General features: G+C 34.3%; 1 protein-coding gene across 1 annotated transcript in view; it reads right to left on the reverse strand.

Moving 5' to 3' along the window:
• The window catches only part of LOC149779248 (uncharacterized), an 89,907-nt gene that overhangs the window by 31,524 nt on the left and 30,453 nt on the right, over window positions 1-27,930 (reverse strand). The gene's annotated exons all lie outside the window — the stretch shown is intronic.

Here is a 27,930-nt window from a genome sequence, read left to right on the forward strand (position 1 = left end):
GCATACCTCACAGACTCAAAATCTGCCATCGCATACTGTATAGGCAGATCTGGGTTTATGTAGTTTGTTAGGAGTAATTAGTAGACAAAACAAAACAGACCCTGATCTGCCATGGCATAATGCAAAACCCTCCTTCATTTGTTAGATACCTGGCCTACTGAATCCAATTCAATGTGTCTTCCTTCCTTCGAAAGATCTATCCACAAACTCTGTTCATGGCAAATGAACATAAAAATAAGAATCTCCTGAGACAGTTTTTCTTGTCTCAGTCTAAGTGACCTTGACATTTGACCTACTGACCCCAAGATCAAAAGTTACCTATCTGAAACACAAACTATCCACAGGTCATGCTCTCTGGTGTAGGACTGGAGTAATTTTGTGTAAGCCATATTCTTTCTTGGAGTTCTGAGCTTTTAACCTTTTAAACCTTAAATCAATAGCTGCCGTCCTCATCCTAAATGCAAGCCTTGTACCAAGTTTAATCAAGGCTTGTGGTACACAACTTGAGAAGTCCGATAGAAAGTATTCTTTCTCTCAGTCCATGTGACCTTTATCTTTGACCTTTTAACCCTAAAATAAATGGTGCTTTCCATGTCTCAAAATGGAAACAATCTCAAAACTTGCTCATTGTAGGTGAAAAAGAACTGAAGATGTCACCAAGAAAACATTTTCCTTCTTGGAGTATATGTAACCTTGACCTTTGGCTTCCAAAATCAATGCTTCCTTATCTCAATCCAAATTCAGTGTTTCCTTATCTCAAATGCCAGCCATATATAAAATTTGATCAAGGTACATGTATCTAGCACTGAAGTCAAGTTACTGTGTTGACACTGTTTCACAACTTTTGAGTCTCTGCAACCTTGAATTTTGACATTTTGAGCCAACTATTATTAGGTTTCTTGAGATAAAATCAACAGGACCTCAATGTGAGCAAAGAAGCGTAAGAATAATATCAAGAAAATCAATCACACGACAGAAAATAAGGAAAATATAGTCTGAGACTGTAGATCTAATGCAAACGAAATGTATCAATTTGGGGGGAGGGGGTCCACAAATCTTATGAATACAAATTTATAACCCAAATCTGATATATTAATATATAACAAAACAATAAACACTCCAAAATTTTATTCAATAAGATAATTCATAATACTTAATAAATTATGTACATGTAAATTTACAAATTTTACAACAGCGCTTTTGTATAACAATTTAAAAATGAAAATCTTTCCAAGAAGTCTTTGGTAAGTCCTATTCTTTTTTTGTCCTACTTTTAAAAATAAATCATAATTATAGAGCAAGAACCATGGAGTTTGAATCCTCCTTCCCCACTGGAGAGTTTTACATCTTATAATTTGTTTAAAGTGTATTTTTAAAATTAGGGATCACACATGACAGGCAGTAATAGCCCTCCTCAGTGCATGATGCTTATCACAATTATACATATTAACTGAACATAAACTTCAAATGAAAACAGAATTAAAAAATATACACACTGATTATGTGCATGCTTTAAAAACTGGGACAATATATATTGACTATACCATTTAAATAAAGTATTTCAACTGAATTTCCATAAGGACATTCACACGAATGCAGACAAAAAAAATCTGGAATGCATTTCAACCTGAACCAAAACAGTACATGTTTAATGCATATACATGTGTATAGTTGAGACCAACTTCAAACAGCATGTATCCCAATCTACAGTGGCATATCATCATGATATCGAGAATGTTGCAGTTATAAACCCTGGTTTTTAAGGACAGTTATTTAATTTAATGCCACATCAATCGGCCCAATAAAATGTTAATTCATAAAAATGGAGTGCTTTAGTTAGATCAAGAACGTTGATATTATGGGGTAGCTATAATAAATTCAAACACAAAAGTATGAGTGATATAATCCGACAGGTCTAAAAAAGCCCAGAGTAAAAGAAGTCCCACTTCGATTCTAATTTACATGTGCATTTGTTGTGTCCGAAGGTCATATTTCAAGCAAAGTGATGGTCTCCAAGCAAAATCAGTGCACTTTGACTGAGTGACAATTTTGCCTACTAAACAGCTTGATGCATTTTGAAAGTATTGCCATCTGTGCTGGATCAAGGCCTTCTAGGGCCATATGCACTGAAAACAGTATGGTGCCCCCCCCCCCCCTTCATACAAAATGGGAAATATAAAAAAATAATGTTAAAAGCTAACAAGGTGGGCAAATACCAGTGATGCCATCATTCCATATCAAAATACTCTTACATGCAGATCGAAATGGTCATACACAATTTAATCGATATTATCATCAATAATTAATTTAATTTCTCTGGTACTCTATTTAGGCTGGTGCCCAATGCAGGTGCTTAGTGTGCCTAATGGGTAATCAGGCACTGACTGCCAGCCAGTAGATTTTTCAGATATTATTTTCCTTTGACTATTGCTATTTCATTGTCTTGATAATGTTACATCACTACAGAAGGGCTACAAGGCTTATGTCATTTTCAAAAATAAAACATAAAGTTTACACAACTATCCATAACTCTGATCATCAGCGCTGAGTACCACACGGTATACAGTGGTACTTCTGAAGTCATGAGGATACGTAACATGCAATACCGCAATTATATTAGGGACAAACAAATTAATTTCCTGAGGCAGGGTCTCAAATAGCTAAAAAAATACTGTGCTTTGATTTACGACAAAATAACACAATATTACATCCATAATATTAGAAAAAAATTATTATGTTGAGGTAAAAGAAAATCAAATATCAAAGATAGAAGGAAAATTGCAACCGCCTCCTCCGAACTAAATGGCCCATATCTTATTGTAGATGAATTTTATTTGTGTATGTTAACTGCATTGCCATCAACTATAAAGTGGGACAATTAAGCTTGCACTATACCTGACACCCTGTAATGTCAGTGTGTGATCCTTACTACATTTTAAAAGAAGCTTAAGTTTGATAATTATTAACTGTAATGGTAGATTCCTGCGAGATAGCATGTGTGCACACGAGTTTGTAAGTCCAGTTCAAGTCCTCTTTATCCTGGTGAAACACGTTTTCATTTAAAAAAAGAAAAAAGAAAATTGTCTGTTTCAGCAAACCAAACCACCTCATCTAAAAATCAAACAACCATCAAAACAATCTTGGATCCACCCTAAGTTTTATCACTGGTTGATCTCCCTTTACACAGGCATTGAACAGCCATAACTCCCCAGCTGGGTAGCACATGTTCCAAGTCATAGCTACACACCTTCTTTCATCTCCATCATAAAATCCTTGCTTATGAGGAGATTAAAGGTTATTTTCTGCTATCACCCCATAATTTGTATGGACTTCCCTTGGGAGAAAAAAAGAGCAAGCTGACTGTAAAATCCACAGGATTTCATGGATTTCTAAGTTTAATTTGGTTCACCACCTCAACCCCAGTAGGAGGGTTACAATTTCTTTACACTGCAAACAGGCCAAGGGTCAATTTTTCATGACAGCTATACTTTACGACTTTCACAGTCCAATTTTAATGAGAACATTTTACATTGCAAGGATCAGACTTTGCCTGAAATACATTTCACATCAAAGTTTCAAATATGTGCTCAATCAGTCCTGAAATTAACTAAAACAAGAACAGATTCATAAAAATAAAAAAAAACAATATACATCAAAAACAATAATTACAAGTCATTCTAACTGTTTACAGTAATTAAACTGAAGTTGCTTTAATTTCTAATTGGCAAAAATATTTAATAAGCTGCCACTAGAAACAACCATCAATTTTTTGGAGCAATAAAATTTATACAATAATTTTTGACAGTTAAATTTTGATATAAGTCTGTTAGAAACAGCTGTTTATTATTTAAATTGGTAAATTTTCTATGTTGTTTGCTGTACAAAGATATTGATGAGAATTCCATGTTCTGCACCACTTTTTGGAGGAATGGTGTCTGCTCCTCTTATTTTAATGAAACGCTGAAACAGCCTATTCACACAGCTCAAACAAACAAGTTGGAAAAATTGTAAATTAGTGAGATACATGAAGGTGGTTGGTAAAGTGAGGAAACAATAAAATATAAATATAATTTACTTTTGAAAATATACATTTATTGAAACTATCAACAACAATGGTATTTACTGTGGAAAGTATTTTGGGGATCTGAAACAAAATGCGCTACCCCATATTTATTTTAATAAGTCTATTTTATGACTTGAATTGCAAACTTTATGCTAATATAAAAAAATGCCCAGAAAAATTAACCAAATGCACAAAATTTGCTCATTGTATTTTCATGTAATATTACTATTTATTAATGAAATCTGTCCTTTATTCAGAAATGGAAGTGGGAATCCCCTCCATTCATTTTCTGTTCTAGAACAGTCCCTGATGATGAAATATTAAGAGAAACTGTTTTTAGAAAATGGAATAATGGTGGCAAAATAGGTACACCCCATGAAAAACTTTTAAATGCAGCATTTTCATAACAGCTTTCCAAAACTATTTTTCAACATGCTTCTTTCATATATATTGACTTGTTTGTTCACCAATCAATACATTTTTTATGTGCATAAATATGAAACCTCTACATATTGTTCATTCCAGGCAAGATATAGTTGTCCTATTAGGAATGCCTTGGATTTTACCCTGCAAAACCATGAATGTAGAGAGCAAAGCAGGTATTTCAACACCCTATCACACAAACTAGAACAGTTAAGGCTCATGGTAATCACCTCAAAATGAATTCTGTCTCACTGTCAACTTGCCACCTCAAACAACCAAAGCAAGCCAATGGATGATTACATAATGGACCAAGCTGGTTTATAATTGTGTTCAAAAGCTGAGCTTTAAATGGGGCCAATCATGGTGAAAAAGGGTCTTGTTTTATGTGAATCCTAACCATGAATTTGCTCACACTAGGATCCTACTCCAGTGGCCTGATGTAAGCTTAATGTTGCTAAGAAGCAAAAGCCCAGTGAAAAAGAATAATATTGACTAAGGTGCATGATGAATCTGGTGGGATCACCTGACATCCTGGTAGGTTGTAAGCCAGAGTTGTGATTAGATGCAAATTGTGTGCAAATCACCAGTTGAAATGAAAAGGACTTCTGGGTCCCTGAAATATGTTGTTCCATGTTTTTGCCTACTAGTTTAAGCCATATACATTTTATATGTATAAATATATAAGCCATGGAAATGTACCTATCTCTATAAAGGAACTTTAACTGACGCCAACTCATTGTAGTAAGAAGTATTCACATTTGATGAAAAACCAAAAAACCCTGCAAACCCATGCTAATAAGGCAGGCACAAGCAAATTTACACTGATTAATCATCATGATGAATGCATGAAATGAACCAAATTTTATTTATGAAAGATTTTCTGACTGCATAGAATGTCATTCATTGTCATTTTCATGACCAAATGGACATTATATTGGGTCACAGTCTATATACACACACAAACACACAAAGGTAAAATATCATAACATTTCAATAAGCAAACAGTAACAGTGAGTGCAGCTGTGTGACTGGGCATGATATCATGCTGATGGACACTAAAGATGTTTCTATGGCACAAGTGTATTTTCAACATGTGCAAAAGAAGCCACAATACACTGCATATAACCACAACACACTGCATATAACCACAATACATTGCATATAACCACAATACATTGCATGGAACCACAACACACTGCATATAACCACAACACACTGCATATAACCACAATACATTGCATATAACCACAATACATTGCATGGAACCACAACACACTGCACATAACCACAATACACTGCATGTAACCACAATACACTGCATATAACCACAATACATTGCATGGAACCACAACACACTGCATATAACCACAACACACTGCATATAACCACAATACACTGCATGTAAAATCTTGGAATTTTGAAAATCAGTATGAGGACTGTTTTCTTCTTTTCATGAAATTGGGATCAGTCTCCTGATTTCAAACACTCTTCCATTTTGCGAGCAGTCAAAGTTATTCTGATTTCAGACACTCTGCCATTGTGCCAGCATTCAACGTTATTCTGATTTCACAACAAACTTCTGTCTGATGAACAAATTTCAAAGTATACATCATGGGAAATGTATTTAATATTACAGATGTTGTCAGAAGTGTTAAAAACACCTGAAAGGATTTTGCAATCTAGGTCACAATATCTTAATATTTTTCTACATCTTATGAATATATATATATGTCAATATCCTATATTTTGATATACATATATTTTTTTATTTACAATCTTTATTTTTCCACTCATTCTTTATGTAATCTTTGGCATGTGAAGAAATATTTTAGTTGCCCAGCAAAAGAGAGGGGGGGGGGTTATAGCCCAAAATGTCTGCTGGATCCAAAATGTCTGCTGTAAGCAAAGTTTATTCTTTCTAGTAGGAGCCCCATCCATGTCATGAGAATTCATTGGATCCTGGACCTTAAGTCTGCAACCATTACAATTTAATACAGTGTGGGTCTATCAACAAAGCAGTCATTAACATATGGCAATACAATTCCACAAATCAACAGCATTCCAGGGAGGCAGAAAATACCATGAATTAACATGATTCCAGTCTCTATTCCTTGACAATCATCAAAGGCATTATTTACAAGCTTTCACACCAAAGCTTTAAATGAGTTCTTTTGGCCTTTCTCTTCCTCAGTTTGGACAAACTGGGACAATAATTAAAGTTAATCAAAAACATTTGTCACTCAAGTAAGATCTGAGGCACAGCTTATGTAAATACTGCCTTTAGGAGTTGGTCACAATTAGCAGCAGTAAGACAAACTGCTTTAAACACTATTATGACATGTTTTATCCTGAAGGTATCAACAAAAGAACCATACTAAATCATAATGGTGGCATATATCACTGGCATTTGAGACTAGGATGTAAAGAAAACCAAGGTCTTAACATAAATGTTTCATGGAAACATCATTAATATTAACCAGATTCAGGCAATTTAACTAATTGGTCCAATATGAGCTAAATATGTTACACCAGAAACAATGTATGTTCAAAGAAATCATCTCCTTCCTCAAATTAATTATGCATACTATAGAAGCAATACGTTTTTTACACTGACAAATGTAAAAAAATCAATGATTACAAAATTCAGCTTTAATGCAATAAATGACGGTTTTTATGATTCCTAAAAAAAACAGAATGGCTCTATTTTAAAGCTACTTTCATTAAAATATTCATTCTTTATAGTATTATCTTTGTTGTTGTCTGAGCAAATCATCAATTAAAAATGATTATCTGATTCCTAAATAAAATATACTTGTACAGATCAAAAACAGTATAATGGTACCAGAGTTGTATGGGGGGGGGGTGTTGTTTAATTGATCCCTCTATACACTGCTTAAATGTTTATACTCTTTAACAAGTATTCTATATTACAGTAAACAACATGAATTCTTTCAAATTATTATTAAATGATTGAGCTAACTGCAGTGTAAAACCTGTTGGAGTGGTAATTTAGGTTAATTAACATTTGAACATGTTGCAACTATATATCTAACAATAAAAAAAATGTAATGATTGATGCTTCCAAAAATTGATAACTTCTCCGACTTCCTTGACACCTAGTAAGCATATCTAAGAAATTCATGTATGTACATACCTGCTAGAAGTATAGAACTACAAGTGTTTGCTGAACTAGATGTCCTGTCCAAGCTGTAGATCATGTCTACATGCTCATCATAATCCCACATTCTTTTCATAGTTGAGTAATGGCCAGAAAATTAAACACAGTATAATCCCACTTAACTGGTTCAAAACCATCTACAGTTAACTGACATGTGCAAGTCAAATTAGAGATTCTTCACTCTGTCCAAACAGAAATTATCTGCAATCTAAAATTGATATAAAAGTTTTGTTCACAGCAACTGTATGAAAAAGAAGTCCTTCAAGGTCTCAGAATCATTACAAAAATTAACCATAATAAAGTGTCTTGATTGTTCACAGTAACTTAACAAGCTTTTTTCCTGTGTCAACAGCTTTATGGGGTTTGTTAGACTGTTCTCTCTCCATCACTGTAAATCTTTGTGGGTTCTATCATAATCTTGTTCCCAACCATTAGCTATCACTGCAGCATTTCCTGCTGCAATCACTGGTTCCCTCCTGACCACTGGTCAATCTCTTAGGGTAGAACTAAGATTGGCCCACTAGAACTATCAGATAAGGGTCATCACTATGTTTAGCAAGGTAGCTGATACAGACCCCCAGCTGGGATGTCAAACTGACCCATAGTAAATCATAGCCAATTTTCAGGCCTGACCCAACACCTCAGAGTGCTGGCAAGAAAACTCTCCCAGGGAGAATCTGACCCAACCATGGACAGAGATTAATTAGTGATGGACAGAACATATTAGTTACACAGCAAGGGTAAGGCACACTGCTTTTTACACCAGACTGGACCAAAAATTATTTTTATTTCAAGCATTCATTTGCCTTTTTCTGTGGGTATTGAGAACTTAAAATTGAAAAGAGTGGGAAAACATTTTTCAAAAGGTGTCAATGTTGCAAGTTTCAATAAAAGAATTAAAGCAATAAACCTGATGTGTTTGTAACAATGTATCCCAGTTAAATTTCTGGAATGACATAAGGAATATCACAACAGCTGTCACCTTATTTCCATGTTCTCATTCATGGTATTAGCATCACTAAGCTGTTGAGAACAGCATACCTTTAAAATAAAAATGGGTCTCATCACCCTGAACGGGCACTTAACCTTTCATCTTTTGTGGACATATAAAAAGATGTTACTGCTTATCATCATTATATGACTGTTGTGTTTTTTTGTACATTGCAATATTTTAATATCAGAAAAGGTTTGTAACTGTAAACTTGTAGTTCAGAGGATTAGCAACATAAACATTTTATGAATTACTTGATATTTTTTCCCTTTGTCTCTGGACACCCAAGTTTTTGACAGAAATGGACAATATGTTTCACCCTTATTTTCTGACATAATAAAAAAAGATAGTTGCAATTTGCATTAAGAAACAATGGTAATTTAATACAGTAACTGAAAATAAAAAACAATGGTAAGGTACTCAACTTATAAAAACAAATAATTAAAATTCAGAGATTATAAAACATAGTTTTACATAATTGCCTGATAATTACGACCTCCTAAGTTTAAATAAACAATAAAAATTAGGAGATTCTGTTGAAATTGTTTCCCCACAGCAACAAAAACAATATTTTATTCAATCAACAGAAAGGATAGATACATTGACCAAATAAGTACTCTTATAATGCTGAAAATGATTTGAATGTGTCCTATGTAATACAAGTAATGACCCTTTAAGATGGCCTGTCTCTGGGAGGTCACATCCTCATGGCCACATCTAAATAATAAAATATCTCATTATAAATATACTTAATCGACCCATTTCTTTAACTGATATCATTAATTAAAGAAATAAACATCTTTGTCTCATGCATTATGAACATCATATAACATTTATCTTTACATATGCGTGAGGTCTGGAATGTATAAAATTCCATTCTAGACAGTACTCCTAATATATTACTTATTCTTACAAGTAAATTATGCTGGTATTGTATATTTATCAATTAGAGTTTCTCATTTATTAGTCAAGAGTGACAGTGAGAGAGTCTATGATGCTCGAACACGAATAAGTTCACCCCGATGAACACCAACCAACTCAGCATGAGCGTTAAATGCTAATAGTAACTGCAAGAATACTTGAAAACATATCAATGTTCCATTACAGTGCAAGCAAGGATTGGCAACTTATTCAAGCTGTATGAAAATGGTAGTGCTCATAATAGTGTGACAATCCTGGGAGTATAACTAAAAATATATGAATAAAAAGGAAGCAATGTGTGTAACATTTTTGTATGAAGGCTTCAGGAGTCAGTGATAGTTTCTATTCAACAGTTATTCTCATATACAGTGAGATAATCAGACATGGCAGTTCTGACAACTCCACACTGGTTCTTAATTTACTGACATTGACCAACTGCTGTTTTTCTTATGCAGGTATTTTCTCATTTGGAAACAAAAGCATTTACACAATAGCAATTCAGGTATGGACTACAGTTTAATTTTGCAGTATAACTAGTGGTCAATCTTGTTTCACCCCAATCAGAGTTTTAATTGATTATTATTTTCTTTGTCCCCAAATTTTGGATAGGATGAAAACATTTTCTAAAAATCTTTAAACAATAGGTTGAGATAATAGTTATAATCAGGGCCCTTGAAATGGTAGATGATACGGGTGACTGCCCTGAGGCACAATTTCATGGAGTTTGCAATATTTTTTCATGGGAGTAGGAGGGGGGCACCAAAGATCCTGCTCACCCTGGGTATTGTTTCATCCAGCATGGCAGCCCTGATTATAGCTAATACAGTGTTCTACTTTAGTGGACTAATGCTAAACCCTGGATAATTGTATGCAAATGTAAAAAAATATGTGATTTGGATTCCAGTCTTCAGTTTCAAATGGCTGTCTATATACTTTCAAGGTAGAGCAAAGATCTTTCTAAATAGGGTTTTAATCTTTTTCAGAAGCAGGTGGTTCTTTTTCATCATATGACTAACATTCTCAGTTTTTCAATTAAAATAATGCACAATTTTAAACTAAAAAATAAATACATGTACAGTTCCTCCTCCCTCACCCCAACTACTAATAAAATGAAACCCAAACAAGAAAGTCAGATCTGTACATGTAGGTGTCACGAACTCCCCCACCCATTTTATTTTCAAATGTTCAAGATATTTTGTTTCTTTTTTCAACAAAAAAACTAATTATGTCTTTATTATTTTAAAAGATCTATTTGTCATCTGAAGGAAAAAAACTTCCAAATTTCTTTCTAAAAACAATCATCCTGAACTTTGGGCCACACAAGTCCCAAATGTGACCTTGATGAATGGCAAAAAATTAGATACCATGTCCTTAAGTGTCAGTTAAATCCATGATCTACTGTATATTCAGTTAATTAAGTATCATCCTCACCTGGGTCAATACAGGTTCAATTATAATTAACAGCCTAACCCTTTGGATGCCAGAGCAACCTAACATTTAAATGATTTTTCAAGTCTCAGTCCAAACCCAAACTGACTACAAACAGGTGTGACAAATATATATTTGGCATATGTACAAGAAGTTAAGGAATACTAATATATATCTGACATGTACACCAAGATTAAACTATTTGTCTGCTGCCAGGTATCAAATACTGTTTACAGGAATTAAACTTTTGATTCTTGCACAAAAAAGGAACAGATGAATTGAGCCAAGAAGAGTGTACCAGAATCCCTGTGGGATTTTTGTCTGATTCAGAAGAATGATGCCAAGATTTATATCCAAGAGAGGTGGTCAGCCAGGAAAGGTGTGATCAAGTGTAATTTCAGGTGTACAGAGGTGTCAAGTCTCACAATTAGGGTCCAGGGAGTTACATTTTATGGAGAAAACCCACAAACATTGACCATCAGTGTGAGATTCAACCCTCCCAGCCCCACCACATTGTGTTAAAATGAGGGGTTAGTTTAACTAATTAACAGTGACAAACTTTTAAATACATAAAAATGTGAAAAGTACAACTGTGTTTTGTGAAACCCTGTTGTTTGCCATTGTATATCGCCCAAGTTACACAAGGTATGTCTGTCATATTTGTCACAACAATGACAAAATCTTTGCAGTGACCAACAACATTGTCCATAGTTACATATTTAACACATCTGTTTTGGAGACCGATTGCTCCAGCATGGGCACACTCTACATAGTGAAGAACAAGATTTCCAAGGTTACAATACGACTTCCAAGGTTACAATATTCACACTTTCATTATGAAGCCTGCTACTTAAGCACTGACACAGTTTTCAAAGTGATGAACATTACTGTCTAGGGTACACAAGCCATTCCTGTTAAATTTCACAGCTTTGTTTTAAGGGCGTCTTGTTCCAGCATTGACATAATCTTCTGTCCAAGGTACACTAGGCACCAATGTTAAATTTAAAAGTTATTTAAGGACCTGTTGCTACAGCATTGACACCATTTTCATAGTGATGAACAGTACTGACCAAGGTACATCAGGCATCCCTGTCAAATTTCATACATTTGTTGAGGATCCCATATAACTCCACCTTTGGGGTATACTGACACCTTGATGCTAAATTTGTGACAAAAAACAACACAACACCAAATAAAATCACACAAATTTTCTAAATGGTTTATTGCACTTTGATGGGGTAAGAAATATGAAAAGAGGCACAATAATACTGAAACTGAATCATACATCTGTTTTCCAAGTCTTGATGAAATAAATGCGTCTTAAAAGAACAGTTTTATCTCTGAGTTTTATCCAGAAATTTATTAAACAGTTTAATGCAAGTCTTCTCTTTTTTTAAATCAAGGAACCAAAAACAAGCCACAGTAATAAAATTTACAAAGAAACCCATGTGCCTCGTCAAGCAATATAACTTTTGTTTTAAATGGGGTGGAGGGACAACACCAATGTAAGTTTAAAATGCTTTTATTTTTACATGCTACATGTATGCATCTGTGAATATGCCTATCTATAATATTGGTGGAACTTGTCCATGCAGACACCTCCATATTAGGGCCTGGCTGCAAAATTGGTGGAACTTGTCCATGCAGACACCTCCATATTAGGGCCTGGCTGCAAAATTGGTGGAACTTGTCCATGCAGACACCTCCATATTAGGGCCTGGCTGCAAAATTAGTGGAACTTGTCCATGCAGACACCTCCATATTAGGGCCTGGCTGCAAAATGGGTGAAACCTGTCCATGTGAACATCTCCATATAAAGCACAACTTTAATTTACCATTGTCCTTTACAGACAGGTTTAAATGCAGATGGACAGTGCTCCAAAGTGTACAGGAATAAAGCAAGGAATCTACATGAGGCATTTGCAACTGCACCCAGGTGCAGGGTGGATAGCAATTTGTAAATTTATCTTCATGGTGTAAACTAACCCTGAGAAAATCAAAAGCCTGGTATGTTGCACATGCCTGATCTACATAAAAAAACTGCTCCATTTATGTGTGCGAGTTTTAACGCAGTTTTAAATTTTTTTAGTCATATTGCTACAGTGTCAGCTCTGCAGTGTGGCAGTTTACAGTGATGTCTAGCATCATGCTGCAGACAAGTAGCATGATGTCCCACCCAGTCACATTATCCTGACACCTGGCCAACCAGTCCTAACACTAACCTCTTAATGCTCTTAGTACCATTTTTATAAGTCCTTCACATGATTTGGCTGAGGTTTGAACCTGTGACCTCCTGCATTCGAGGCAAATGCTCTAACCACTAGGCCACTGGATCAGTCTGCTCCATGTAATTGTGAGATTGTAATTATCTCTAGTCCATGAATCATAATTTCGCATATTTCTCTGTTCCTAAATTAATTATGAACAACAATTAATGCTTTACATGGGACTTGATTAGTGTTTTAATTAGAAAAAGTAGAAGAAGAAAAAGACAACTGTGTGAACAAGAAAACAACCCCAACTATAATGTGTAATTGTTCATGAAACTGAAGTTTATATCAGATTTCAATCAGCAACCTGCCAGAATCTTCAGCCGAACAATTTAGAAATAATTACTATCAGTATCACTAATAATGGCTTCATTTCTGTGTTTGTGTTTCTTCTGGAGGAAGTTGTGTAACACATACAGATAAGCATCAAGGGATAATCCCCAGTAGTCATGCAAGGCAGGCTTAAACATTCCCTTATCAAGCAAATGTTGACAGACATTGTTAAGGTTTAATTGCTACAACATTTCCATTATGATATGGTTACCTAATGATGGCAAAATTGCTTCAGCAACCATTCTGGACTTGTTTAAAATATTACACACAGATGACACCATATTGTCCAACAAGTGGAGGAACCAATCTATTAAATAAAAGTAACTGTGATAACAAATCTTGTCACACAATCAAGCTACTAAATAAATAAACAATCCCACCTTCAAAAAGTGAAGATTTATGCTCTCAAATATCAACACAGCTGAGGATTGGTAACTTTGATATTACTAGTCACAAATAAGACCATTTTTTCACGAAAGATTCTTCAGTATTTCAACAGAATTAAAACTGACAATGGCTGCATTCCAAGTGCAATTTAGGAAGCATGTCTAATAATTTCTAAATGTTGCAAGCCTTGGCAAGAAAACATTGAAATTATTCTGAGTTTCATAGTAAGTAGAGTGGTCCAAGGTGTCTGCCTTTAGAAATCACTGACATTTCATCTCTCTCCACATAGGTTCGAGTCTAAGGCTCAGCCAGTGTGGGTATGTGACAAAGTTGACCTATAACTTCCCAGTGGTCAGAGTTTTTCCTGGGGTTTTCCTCAGGTTCTTCTGCCATTAAATGTACTGGCCATCGATCATGTCCTGAAAAATGGCGCTAAGCTCATGGCAAACAACAAAGAACACAACACTTAGTACAGCACATCGTAAAGAAAAGATCAGAGTATTTTATGTTGACACCCACCCCATGTAAATTAGGATTCATTTTATTCTGAAAATTTTAAGAAAAAAATGGCTGAAAATCTGAATCAAGATGATCTGAATCTGTATGCACTAGTGCAGTGACAGTGGGAAACATAGGGCTTGAAGGTCCAAGATAAATGCCAGCAAACCTGTAAATCCCATGATGTTCACACCTTTGCCAGCAAACCTGAAAATCGCATCATGTTCACACCTTTGCCAGCAAAAGTAGTGGTCAGTGGTCCATATATATGATTACTAGTACATATTAGTAACTGAGTGACACATGTCAATAGATTCCTATTATTTATGATTTGATAATCCTACTATCATTTTGTACATACATGTATTTACACACAAAAAAATTTACATCTAAATCGATCAGCAATTCTTTATAAACTGATTCTTATAATGTACTGTTCAAAAAGATTCAATAATTATATACTGATGCAAGTTACAAAATGATGGAAACGTGTCTTAGTATAAATCTACATCTTAAAGCTTGAATCTTAATTGGTAACCAAGAAACCCTTAACTGGTAACACTTGATGAAATTTGCAGAAAGAAATATTTGAATGTAACTGACAGGCATTTTGACCCTGTGATGAATGACTTAAGTGCATAATTACAAGCTCAGTGATATTTTAATTTTCTCTGTCAGGCCAGCCAATCACCTAGCAGCTAAGTCAAGAATGAAGAATTGCTTTTCCATGCTTGTAAGGCAGATTTAGTGACTAATAAAAATTCCACACTCTAGATTTTTCTCAATCAATATGTCCTTTTCTTATCAATTAGTGACAGTCTTTGTCCAGCAGCACATCACTTTCAAAGGTTCCAACAAATCTGTCACTAAAAATCATGCCCAGTATAAATGAGTTCTGGGGAAATAATTATTGTAGACCACAAACTGGGGTTTTAGAACTGACCAACCACCAAGAAAGTATACAATCTACAAGGCCATAGCTGATTTATGAATTTTTCAAAAATCTGGAGACTAAGTCTGTGCTATGAAGTTCTTGTTGGAGTAGGGAAAGACACAATATAAAATTGGTACATTTTATGTTAACAGAGACCAAATGTTTTATATTTTTTATTATGTTAATAAAAATTATCACCTGATTATACTGACATTATGTTCATAATGAAAATGAGATGGAAATTTGTTTATTGAACATAACTGTCCTGCCACCCCTTCCAAGTTTTATAACCTGCAGCCATTATTGCAGGAAAAACTAACTTCAATGTAAACCAGGGGTCTCAAACTCAAACCACCCTGAGTGCCACATGAGGGAATTTTTTATGGCCCAAGTACCGCACCACCTATCATGACTCCTTGTGACTATTTTGCGGGCCACAAGATACAGATTGGTGGGCTGCATGGACCACGTGTTTGAGACCCCTGATGTAAACTTTGCCAAGGTCTGATGCATAGCATTGCTCCAAAGAATCCAAGTGGTCAACAAAAGATTTCACATATTTTTTTTTTATCTGGGGGTAGGGTCTTCAAATGAAAAAGATTTTACAAACAAAAAATCGCCCAACATTTATCCTATGTGGGGAATATCTGTATCATGAATCATGAGCAAATCATGGGAGAATTAGTATATACAAAAGTATAGGTGATGGACAAGGTAACACCATATGCAATTTGTGGTGGTACATTAAAATGAATTAGAAAATACAAAAGTATAGGTGATGGACAAGGTAACACCATATGCAATTTGTGGTGGTACATAAAAATGAATTAGTATATACAAAAGTATAGGTGATGGACAAGGTAACACCATATGCATATTGTGGTGGTACATAAAAATGAATTAGTATATACAAAAGTATAGGTGATGGACAAGGTAACACCATATGCAATTTGTGGTGGTACATAAAAATGAATTAAATGAAGCATGCAGAATGACACAGCTATAAGCAGGTGTTTTGGTGAGGCCTAAAAAATGTTTTTGGTTTAATCCTGAGAAGAAAACAAAACAGGTTGGACAGTTGGTTGGAATAACATGTTTTTACTCATGTTTTTTCTTCCATTCAGCAAAAGTAAACCAGTAAACCACTGTTGTATGAAATACTTCACGCCTTGACGAATGACCGTGATAGAAACATACTCCATATAATTGTTTGAATAATTTGCCGGATATAACTTGCTATAAATTTGAAGCTGACCACAATTAACAAACTGCACACAAAGGTAACAATTATTGAATCATGCTTTATAGTTTATGTCCAGTAGGGGGCTTACAAACATTTAAAGAAACAAACAAAATTCTTAGCATGTGGTGTATATAATACCTTTAAACAAAACTAAATTTAGACTGTAAACAGCACATTCAGAAAATCAGAATAATTTCTATTTTAAATTTTTTTTTTTTAACGTTACACAAATGCTATGGGATAGCAGGACAAAAAAAGAATCGGTCAGTTAACCAGAAACAAAGCTATTCTTCATTGGTGGTTAAGGGGCTCCGAGTGGTCTAAAGTGCTCTCCATGTTGGATCACTGCCATCTCACCTCTGTCTGCATGGGTTCAAGTCTAGGATTCGGCCAATGTGGGTATGTGAGAAAGCTTGCCAGTAGCTTCTCGTGGGTCCGTGGTTCTTTCCGGGGTTTTGCTGGGTTCTTCCTCCACCATTAATACTGGCCGCCATACACATAGCCTATCATGTGCTGAAAAATGGCGTTAAACCCAACAACAACACTGGTGGTTAAAGGCAGACAGAAACCGGAGTACACTTATCTCTTTCTATCTAGTAGGAGTGCTGTATGAACAAGCAACCTATTTCTGTTCAACAGGTTTCCCAACCACTGACAGTAAACCCCACAACATACATGTCCACAAAACACCTGCAATCATGCTTCACCTTCTTTTACCATAATCTCTCACATTCTGTTCCTCAAATTAACAGCCATAAAATATCTTTGACACCAAGTCTCTTGAAAGGTTGACAAAAATTTCCAAACAAAAAAAAATAATGACTGCATGGTGAAAGAAGAGGCAGAAGGAAAATATGGCCAGCAATCATTAGACTAGGAAGATGGACAACTGAGTGACCCCTTGCCAGTCAACCATTAGTAATCCATTGGACAAGGTCTAACTTTAACAGCAGGAACTCCATCTATAAGCACTGGTCTGGTACTAATTAAGGGTTAGCCCTTTCCCTGGGGAACCCAAACTGTCTGGAACCACTATTTAATAAATGTAATACTGCACTTAATTAATGATAAAATGGAGAAATTAAATGACATACTCTTTGTTTAATTAGCAGCTCTCTAAAACTATTAAATAACCCATAGAAAATGACCACTGGTCAAGCACCTTTTCTAGGTAAAGAGATTAGTCACGTCTGGTCTGATACCATTCATTAAAAGAATACAATTAACAACAGTCCCTGCTAAAGCAATCAGATAAATATAAATTTGCAAGAATTTAACAGTTAAGTACATCTCAACTGTGGCACAATCAACACTTTGTAATATATCAACAGGTGTACCTTAGTCTTAGGTCATTCTACTGTGCCTATGACATGTTTTGCAGGAAAAACTATTACAACTGGTACTCCCTCATTATAAAGACCTTCACTATGACATGGTTGCTCATTATAAAGACCCTCACAATCACATGGTTTCTCTTTTAAGGCACATATGGTCATGGATACAATTTCAGTAGCAGTAAAATTGTACTTCTGCTTTAACTATTAGCAGTCTCACTCCAATGAATAGTTTTATAATGCAGGAGTACTGTACTCTAAAATCAAATAATATGCATCTAAGCTTATTTTTACAATCATAAAGGTTGTATGTGCCTTATTTTTTTTGCGCTTACTAACAGTGATATGTCTCATGATACATTTTATGTTTATAAATGGTGATATGTATCACGTTTTAATGAGTATTAGCAGTGACAAGTATCATAATACATTTTTTGTTTATAAATGGTGATATATATGATGACATACTCTTATATGTGTTTATCAACAGTGACATGTATCATGTTTTTATGCTTAGCAGTGATATGTATCATGATACATTCTTTGTGTGTGCTTATAAATGGTAATATTATGACACTGTTTTACATATATATATATATATATATATATATATATATATATATATATATATATATATATATGCATGTTTATAAATGCTTATCAACAGTGATATGTATCATGACATTTTATATTCTATGTATCATGATACATTTTATGTGCTTATCAACAATATGTATCATTACATTTTTATCAGCCTCTCAATGACGATATGTATCACAATACATTTTTATTGCCTTATGAAAACAATATGTATCATGAAACATTTTAATATGTGTATCAACAGTGATATGCATCTTACATTTGTTAAATACATTCATAGATGGCAACTATGTTGACATCAGTGTCCCTTATATCTCTGGTGTTGATATACATGTTATCCAGGCTTTTAACCCACTGTACAGTATCCTGATTTTTGTGATTCTCATTTCTGCAACTATTCCAGATTATATGATGCATTACTAGGCTACAATTCATTTTTACTTTGAAAACTTGGCTACAGGACTCCTTTTTAATTTTGATGTAAGTAAATTAAGCTGAAATTTTCCTACAACTTGCCTTTGGGTAAGTACAGTACTATGGCTAACTTTGGTATACTTTCTATTAGAGGTATCTGCATCACTTAAAAGTCACTCATCTCTGAAGGAGTTCCTGTAAGACTTAAATATGAAATATTGAAAACTGTTAATACCAAAGCTTTATTATGTGTGTAGATATCACAAAAAGACAAGACCCAAATCTTTTAATTTTTATATATATATAACTTTATTTACATTCAATATTATAATATAGCAAAGAGTGAAATCCCTCCTCCCCTTCCCTTGCATATTTTGATATATATATATATATATATATATATATATATATATATATATATATATATATATATATATATATATATATATATATATATATATATATATATATATATTTAAAACTCACAAACAAACAACTTGCATGAATAATTGCCATCAAAGCCTAACCTGCCCCCCTCATAAAAAGCCCACTTGATCCTCACCAATAAATTCTAGAATGAACCTGGACTTTGGTATTTAAATATATTGCTAATGCAAATGAAAGAAGTGTACCAAGAAAATGAAGATATTCATTTCATCAATTTTCTGTAATCCACTCTCAGGTTTTACAGCATTAATAAATACTGACAATTTGAACAGAAAATTATACAGCAAATGCAGGAATTAGAAGGAAAAAATATTAAGTGTAGCATTACAAAGTTAAATTATGAAAAATATCTGCATTTTTGCAATTTCTATCAATAAATTTGCATTCATGCTCCTCCCCCAATCTATGTAATCCAGATAAATTAAAATTTGAGGTCAGTCCATTCTAAAGTAATTGAACAATGAATTTATTTTTATTCAAGGCTTAGTTCAAAGTCCAGGCAATCTACAACTTTGTAGCATGGTAGCCTATTCTTCACAGAATTGTAATATTAAAGAACTGTATTGTAAATGATCTCCACCATACTCATTTCATTGAATTCCAACATTCATTTACAACATAATTAACCTATGCATTTCAGTTGACAAGCACACCTACCAGGTACTGCAAACAAAGCACTCCAACCATAAAGACTACATATTCAGCTTTTCTTTGGACAGATATAATCGATAGGGACATGTAAAGCATTTGTGACCATGTGACCAGGGTCCGCATATCAGTACAACATAAAGGTGGGCGGTTTCACCTTTTGTGCTGCTGAGAAAATCTCCTACCAAAAGCAGGTGCTCTCCACAATGGAGTCACCTTAATTGAATACATGGTACAGATTACAACTCATAAAATGTGGAATCTCTATTCTGAGATTCATACAATAATATATTTCAGCAAGATGTTTTCCAGTTATAAACTTTGGAAATGGGGAGAAACAAAATGTAAATAGGCAATATGTGGTAATGTTCACTGAGTAAGCTTTTTTCTTTAGAAACGTCATTTATAAGAAAATTGCTACAGTGCCAAAGATGAACAAAGTATGTCAAAATGTATTGTATTATTCAACTATTGTAGGCAAACGTATTTCTGATTAACAAAAAATACAGAAAACTGCTAACAGACATTCAGCAAATGATCACAATTCAGAAGGTATAGAGCTGCCAACATGTAATCTTATTTAAATAACTTGCAAGGAAATTTTAGATCAATTACAGTAGAACCTGTCTTGAAAGACCACCCCATCTGCCAAAAAATAATGGTCTCTCAAGACAGGTGGTCTCTCATTACAGGTCATAACACTATATAACCAATAAATCTGCAAGGAGAACCTGGCCTCTTAAGACAGATGGTCTTTCACAGCAGTGGTCTCACAAGACAGGTTTTACTGTACTACACAAAATATGAACAGAGAATCTTTAAAGTGAATTGGAATGGATGCAAGGTGAAGTGCATTTTCTTTTACTTTTTTCTTATAACAAAAATAATGACATTTTCGGGGAACAACTTTTCACCACATAATCTTTTGAAAAGTAAACAGGATATTCTTGGCATTAAATTTCAAACCCTTTCTTATTTTACAACACAACATGAATAAAAAATACTTTAAATTTGAAAGAAACATCAACAGTACATGGAATTCTTTTCCTTGTCCTTAATTAGTAAATGGACTCAGTGCACATATGCATCGTTTTTGCCTAATTGGCTTGTCTCAGTCTGCACGTCATTATCATTATCCCCTAGCCTGCTTGTCTCAACCCATGTGCATATGTGTTTCTACTCTCATTCTCCCCAAGTCTGCTCATCTCTGCCTATGTGCACAAGTATGACCCTTGGTTTTCCCCATGTTTGCTTGTTCAGCCCAATTGTACTTGTGAATCACCCCTGGTTTGGCTGTGATCTTGAGTGAGCCACCATTCAGCCATAAAAAGGTACCACTGTGACAGTGCATAGCCTTACTATATCATATGCTACTGGTCCATATGTCAAACATTGATTCTGACATTATTACCTCCCTTTTACTGCTACTCTCCACTTCTTGCATAACAAGGTATGGTTTGACGAAGGGAAATTGTTCAAGGGAATCTCACAGAGTGATAAAGCAAACTGCATAAAAAGTAAAGGGATAAATAAATGTTTCATGTAAAAGAAAAATATATTTTAGTAAATGAACTTGCACACAGATAAAGATATGTTCAATGGTATAAACAATAAGAGAAAATTTTAAAAAATTAATCTGTATTTTTGCGCTCAAAGTAGTCAATTCATTAGATCACCAAAAGAATTGGTTTTTTGTATGCTTCAACTTAACATAATTTCAATGAAATAAGGAAATGATTTTTCATATCCTGTCAGTGACATAAACAATGTTGGAATAAAATCATGTAATAAACAATAAATGACATAAAGAAAAGTTGCAAATGAATGCTTCCATCTGTATTATCACTATTAGTTTTAGGAATGTTTAACCATGCTATTTATACAACACACTTTGTCAGTAATTTGACCATAAATTTCATTGGAATAATAATCTTCATAGAGAAAAATTAATCGTATATTCTTTTTGTAATAATATCATTATGTTTTTTTTATGTTTTAGGTGTTTGCTAATGTTGTAAAGCACTTAGAGCTTCTAAAGATTAGGCGCTATACAAAGTCCTCATTATTATTATTATTATTATTATTATATGTATGTAAATGAATGCACAAAAACAGAAATATTGAAATTGGGGGTATATGAAGTTCATGAATTTACATATGAATGAGAATCAACAAGATGATTATAAAAAAGAAGTGTGTAGGATTGTAAGATCGAATAGAATACTTTATCAATTTAGTCAAAAAAGGTCACTTCATTTTGACTGCTCCGGTGGTCTAAGTGGTTAGAGCATCTGCCTCAGATGTGGTAGGTCATGGGTTTGAACCCTAGCTGACTCATACCAAAGACATATAAAAATGGTACTAGCAGGTGCCTCACAAGGCACTCAGCATTAAGAGGTTAGTGTTAGGACAGGTCAGTCTTGTGTCAGGATAATATGACTGAGTGGGACATGATGCTACAAGCCTGTGGCATGATGCCAGTGCTAGACATCACTATAAACAGCCACAATGCAGACACTGTAGTGATATGAGTGAATTTTTTTAAAGCTACCTTAAAACTCCAAATCACACACCACACACACTTCATTTTACAAATTATGTAAATCTGTGTTTACTAGCAAGTTCTTGATGGAGTTGATACCCTCAAGTGAAGTCTTGCAAGTTGTTGTGGGATCTACCATTTCTTGAAGGACACTGGACATACAGACAGACAATGTGAAAGTCCTCTATTCGAAATCAAATATGCTTGACAAATCAATAAAATAGTTTTCAATCTTGGTATCAGTCATAAAATGGCATACCTATCAATATCAAATCTAATGGAGGATTTATGACAGGTTAGTCTAAAATGAGGTCACAAAACAATTCTAATATTAGAACAATATAAAACACATACCACAATAAAAAAAAATCAGAACTGGTCAATGATGACTATATAATTGAGTGTCAAATTATTGTGTGCCCTGAGCCATGAAATGTTAATGTAATAATGATGTACCTCTGGGAGATATGGCTTGTTAGGAATCATTAATTCTTCATGCTAAATTAAATGTGCATTATATGGTTCCTATCTTCTGGAATTACCTACCACCCAAGTGTCCAGACATGCACATAAGTTTAGATCTTCTACAAGAATATATTTTGCAAATGTTTTAAGGTCTATTTAATAAAGGTGCAACAGATGTTACCTATCCATCATATTTCATCCTATTCTCCAGAAAATATATCTTGGTTAAGAAAGGTCATACAAAAAGTTAACAGTGTAACTCCCTTGAATGAAAATATGGCCTTGCATGGGATTCTACACACTATAGACAGAGCCAAATTATCTGTGAAAAAAATCATTATACCCAGACAATGTCTATTCTCAAAATCAGGCCATAACTCTGCCATCCAAGACACTGGACTAATTGTCCAGTAATCAGGAAACATGATAAAATCTGGCATCACCAATTTACTGTCCATGGTTAGTTTCCTCTTTCATCAGGCTGGAACCTGAGCCACTCCTAAATGTTCTCACAATGTACTCCCTTAGTACAATTGTATAACAAGCTATGGCATCTTTTGAAACAAACTGGCCGAAGTTCCAATATTTGTCCATAAGGACTGATTTATTCCTCTATCATCATAAAATATTTTTTTTTCACTCCAGACAACCCTCCATCAGGAGGGATATTAATCAAATTCTGGTTTTTACAATAGCAGGTATCTACAAGTGCTATCAATCAACTTGAAGAATTAATACCGTATCAAAGAATTAAACAAATTAATGGTTACAGGGTTTCAGACATTGTATTACAGCTGTAGTAACATACTTGTAATGCATGTATTTTGATGACCCCCATTCCAGCAACCCCATAAACCCACTTAAATAAGATTTCTCAAAACAAAATCATCTTGCATAAGTTAAGTGTATTTTTCACTGTACTTCTGACTTCAATTGCAAACTGAAACAAAGCAACATTTAAATTTTGGGTGTAGCATCTGTTAAGAAAACTGATGGCAAGCTTGCCAACACAAACATTCAACAGTAACCCCACCCACCCTATCAATATTTACTGTATCTAAACCCACCCACCCTATCAATATTCACTGTATCTAAACCCACCCACCCTATCAATATTCACTGTATCTAAACCCACCCACCCTATCAATATTCACTGTATCTAACCCCACCCACCCTATCAATATTCATAAAATACAGTGTATTACTTCAGGCAGTGTTGGGTATCAAATGAAATTTTACAATCAGTCATCTGTAATATACAAGTATATGTAACCAACTTTGCTTGACAATTTGCAATATTTCATACTTATTCTGTCATGTTCACATTTTCCTGTGTTGCCAGAACTTTTGCAGTTGTAATAAAACCAAAGGAATTCCTTATTTTAAATCAGACTTTATTTAAGGTAGCTGTAGATCTGATCTTGGTGTTGTTTGTTGTCTGCCATTTGTACGTGACTATTCTGTTTTCACTTTAGTAGCCCATCCAAGTACTGACCAATTAATATAACCCTCTCAGTAGCCCATCCAGGTACTGATCAATTAATATAACCCTCTCTGTAGCCCATCTAGGTACTGATCAATTAATATAACCCTCTCTGTAGCCCATCCAGGTACTGATCAATTAATATAACCCTCTCTGTAGCCCATCCAGGTACTAATCAATTAATATAACCCTCTCAATAGCCCATCCAGGTTCTGATCAATTAATATAACACTCTAAGCATCCGCTTGTGAAACTGAACAGCTATCCTTAATGTATGATTTCTGGTGTATACTTGGCTCATTCTTTCCTGTCCTAAAAAGTAATTTCATGGTCAGAAGATTATCTCTCTTCTTCTTTACGATAATGGGACAATTCATTATTGCAAGGGAGTTCTTTGAATTACTCAGGAAGCAAATAAGTTTCAATTTGAATTGATAATCCAGACAAACTAGCTTCAGGTCAATATTATGTAAGATATATGTCAAACATTCTGATGTTTGGGTTTCAGAATCTGATTTTTCTGCATCAACTAGAAAATTTGAGCTTGACAACCATCTGGACAATGTCTTCTCTGCATGGACTAGTCAATCTCAGTCTGGTTACCATCAAAATCTTAACTTTTTCACACCCTACAATGACTTCAACTTCTGTTCATATACACCTAAGAACTAGAACAGTTATACTCCTGGGTTACCAAAAAATCCCCTGACAATTGTATTTTTCTTGTGAGTATAAATTTTGCAGTTTTGACAGAAATAACATTTTCATAGGTACTTAAATGTATGCACTGGGGAAGGAGTCCTGTGTTAAAAGCAATGATATGGCCACATGAACATTATGCTTGAAAAATATACAGCATCTGATATACTCCTATAAAGTTAGCCTGGTTTCCTGTCCAACTCCATTGAATCTAGTATGAATCTTGGATCCAGACCTAACATGTACAAGTCATTATACAGTAATGACCACAACAATTGCATTTTCATACTTTTTACAATATTTCCACACACATGTAATATCTAAGTAATTTCAGTATGACTCACTGTCAAATTGTAAGTGTTGGCAGGTCTATGTTGCCATGGCCAGCAATAATGTCTCATACCACCCAGAAATCTTTCATTCTACATATGTTATCAGCAAGATTTATGGCTGCTTTGTGGCAAAGTATAAATAATGTTCAAAGGCTGCTTTGTGACAAAGTATAAATGTTCAAAGCTGCTTTGTTGCAAAGTATAAATGTTCATAGGCTACTTTGTCACAAAGTATAAATGTTCATAGGCTGCTTTGTGACAAAGTATAAATGTTCATAGGCTGCTTTGTGACAATATATACATGTTCATAGGTTGCTTTGTGACAAAGAATAAATGTTCATAGGCTGCTTTGTGACAAAGTATAAATGTTCATATGCTGCTTTGTGACAAATTATATAAGATATAAGGCTGCTTTGTGACAAAGTATAAATGTTCATAGGCTGCTTTGTGACAAAGTATAAATGTTCATAGGCTGCTTTGTCACAAAGTACAAATGCTCATAGGCTGTTTTGTGACAAATTATTCAAGATATAAGGCTGCTTTGTGACAAAGTATAGATGCTCATAACATGTAAATTTCAAGTAAAGTGAAATGTATTATGGATAGACACTTTTTGTTAGAATATAAAGTAGAATGTATATCATGGCCTACTGAACATATCTCATTATTACTCTATTATAACAATGTTCTTGGGAGTCATAGATATGGAGCTCTTTGTAGGTGAGGTTGCCTGATATTGTGGTATTTCATATATAATACTGCTGGCAGATAATTAAATGGAATCCATAAACATACCTTCCTTATAAAGGGACCAACTTATAAAGGTACCTTAAAGGATTTGATACTGTATAATGGTACAATAAGGTGCCTTATCATGAGGGAATACTGTATCATGGTACATTAAGGTGCCTTATCGTGAGGGAATACTGTATCATGGTACATTAAGGTCTTTCAGTGCTAAATACACTTTGTATTCTTTTTATTGGGTCTTTTAATATCAGGCTTACTAAAACAAACATGATGCTCTGTATTAGTAACATAAAAATGAACATTTTCAAGTTTGTGAAATTCATTAAAAACTTATATTAAAAAATGTAATAAATCATTGTTTAATTTGACAAAGTGTAAATGTTGCTCCTCTGTGCATTTAATATTTTAAATAACTGGACTGAAACTCAAAATATACTGAAAATTAATTTGATGGGATTTTATTGAATTAAATACAAAATACTTAATTTGAACAAATATCAGACCAGAGCAACCTTTTGGGGAGTAGTTAGTAACTAAGACCCTGAAAAATATAACTCAGAAACATGCCAGAAGGAATCTATACTTGTATTTGACAATTATGTATGTTCCTGACAGCAGACCAACAAAACTGAATTTCAAGAAGAGTACCATCTATGTCCACATCATGTTTAATAGTCTTCTATGTAGATTACTGAAATTTCAATGCAGAAACCATTTTTCTTTCAGTCAGTGACCTTGACCTTTAACCCCATGATCAACAAGCTTCTCCTTACCCCAAGTACAAGCCATCCACAAAGTTTGATCAAAGTATGTGCAGTGGAACTAATGTTATTGTGCAGAAACTATTTTTAGTCTATCAGCCATAGTGACCTTAACCATTGATCTCAATATTTGATAGGCTTCTTTGTCACCCAAGTGCAAAATATCCAGCTATATGATGCAGAACTAGTGTCACTGTGTAAAAAAAACCCACATTTTTATTCATTAAGATTCAGTTACCTTGACATTTGTCATATTAACTCCAAAATCAATAAGCTCCTTACTTATTTGAAGCTAAGGCCAGCCACTAAGTTTTGGTAACTGAAACTACTGGAAAACCCCAAGTTGTGTCTATTTTGAATTACAGTGACTTTGATCTTTGAGGTTTTGACAGAGAGACATGTATATGTTTGGATATAGAGACATGCGGATATATGGGATGAACAGCAGCAAGGCAATATGCTCTCTTCTTCTATTTCAGTAGTGGCATTAGAAAAGAACAAAGTGTGCAATGAAACAAAACCTCTTTCTTCATAAGTGAAACAACTATGCTCAAAACTGAGAGAAGAATGCTTCAAAAGAGTTTCTCTGTAGGCAAAATGCCAGTAATTAGCATGGGAAACAACCAAGAATACCAGTAATTAGCACAGGAAGCAACCAAGAATACCAGTAATTAGCATGGTGAAGCAACCAAGAATTCCAGTAATCAGCATGGGAAACAACCAAGAATACTAGTAATTAGCATGGGAAACAACCAAGAATACCAGTAATTAGCATGGGAAACAACG

The sequence above is a fragment of the Sinohyriopsis cumingii genome, chromosome 17 (assembly GCF_028554795.1).
Source record: "Sinohyriopsis cumingii isolate HCF-2022 chromosome 17, ASM2855479v2, whole genome shotgun sequence".
NCBI lineage: Eukaryota > Metazoa > Mollusca > Bivalvia > Unionida > Unionidae > Sinohyriopsis > Sinohyriopsis cumingii.